This window comes from Vigna radiata, chromosome 6, assembly GCF_000741045.1.
Source record: "Vigna radiata var. radiata cultivar VC1973A chromosome 6, Vradiata_ver6, whole genome shotgun sequence".
In the NCBI taxonomy this organism is placed as follows: domain Eukaryota; kingdom Viridiplantae; phylum Streptophyta; class Magnoliopsida; order Fabales; family Fabaceae; genus Vigna; species Vigna radiata.
The window spans coordinates 11813742-11815857 of record NC_028356.1 but is presented as its reverse complement, the minus strand read 5'-3'; positions in this window follow the sequence as shown (position 1 = coordinate 11815857).

The window sequence follows — 2116 nt, the reverse complement described above, 5'->3', positions numbered from 1 at the left end:
CGATGGTCTTCCGTCCGGCATTGACCCTGACCGGTCGGTGGTCCCTAGTACAAAAGTGTTTTTCATGAGTTAGTCGATAGTGTGGATCACATATTTGTATTGTTGTTATATTTGCAATTTTGTTATGCCTACTTGCTCCAACGACTATATTTTTCAAGAGTTAGTTAAGATTGACTGACTGGGTCAACTGTCTTAAATGTGTATTGATTTGGTTGACTGAGGAGCCTTTGTGTTGACTGTCTGTTATAAATGTTTTATTACAGTCGACTGTATTAGTAGGCTATTCGACTGAGAATAACAGAAAACTATAAATAGAACAGAACACAAATTGTTCTCAATGACTTTTTGATCTAATATTCTCATTATCTTGTTTCAGAGTGAATTCTTAGTTTTAAAAGCTCCAAGAATTCTCCAATAAGATGATGGTGATCTTTCTTGAGAGAGATTCAGAGTAAGGAGTCATTTGCACACACTGTTTGATCAACATCTGCACAAAGAAGGTGCTTCTGGTTTGATCTTGATAGGCTTGGCATCCTGTGAAGACTGTTGTGTTTGACTGAAGGCTTGGCAACCTGTGAAGTCTGCTGTGATAGACTTGGCAACCTATGAAGCGTGCTGTGATAGGCTTGACATCCTGTGAAGAGTGTTGGTTGCACGTTGAGGATTGTTCGACGAGGGTACAAATTGTAGAAGAGGGGATTCTTGCTGCAATTCTGGTTTTGTGTGTGCAGCTATATTTGGTTTTGGGTTAGAGAGGAGATATATATTTTTGCATGGTGCTTCTATAAATTCCTTATTGTAAAAACCGCAACCATTATAGTGCATTTGCTTCGAAGATTGGAAGGACACTGGATGTAGGCATTGTTGGTCGTACCAGTATAAAAAGCAGTCTTTGATTTTCTCTATCCCTTCACTCTTTATTTCAGGCGACTTTAATTGTTTAGTAGTCAATTGCGTTTTTTCGCTGCATTGAATTTTTCATTACTTGCATTTCAAGGAAAGATCAAAAGCTTTGAATTTTCTTACCAAGATTGTGAAAAGATTTTGTTTTTTAACTAACACCAATTCACCCCCTCTTGGTGTAAAACGAAGCCAACTTGTTTCCTAACAAGCAGGACACCACTGGGACATCCGTCCCTAGTCACATACTTGTGCTAGTAGGCCGGAGTGGACATTGCAGTTCCACCCTATGAGAGGCCGAGGAGAGCTATTGATGCCTCTTATTATCGTCAGTTCTGTGGAAGTGATGAGCCAGCCGGAGCAGTTCCTAGGAGACGTCTTAGGAGGGTAGCAGCACAGTAGGAGGACGTACCTACAGATGCACTGGCACAACATGCTGAGCCTTTCCAGATGAGGGACATGTATATGTCCATGATGGAGGCGAGGATGGAGTCTCTCCGCAGAGGGCAGGTGGCCACTGCTGAGATGATTATAGGACTTTATGACACGCCACCAGTGCACAAGTGGACTATGGATGAATTCCATAGTACGATGGCTTGGTCTCATGAGCAGGCATAGGGTAGTGGGTCTACAACAAGTGAAGCATCAGACAGAGATGAAGATGATGATGATTTTGAGGATGCTCAGGAGGGGGATGAGTACGACTCAGATGATGACTTCTGCTGAGGGCATCTACTGATGGATGCCAACATTTAGCCAGGGATTTTTCCTTTTCTTTTGTACTTTTGATTTGTTTTAGATTAGGAGAATTTTATCTTTGTGTCTATGCTTGGCTTGTACACTAATTCTGATGGTGATTTGATTTTATATTACATGATGAGTTATTCACTGATGATGATTGAATGTGGTTGATGATTGAAACTGTGTATATGTTGATCTCCAGGTGAACGATTCACTAACTATGTGAACAAATGTATGATGGTTTATGATTGTGATTGTGATGCTAAGCAATATGCATGAATGATGTGTGAGAAAGCATGTTGTGTGAGGTATTGAGCTCTACAGTTTTCACTGATATATGTACTGTTCGCAGGAAAGCATGAATGATATTGCCTGAGTCTTGATAATTGCTTGAATTTCTTGTTTATGTCATATGATCAAGGCCATGTGTGGAAACCCTTACTTAGCCAAATTTTCGCCCAAAATGCTTAAAATT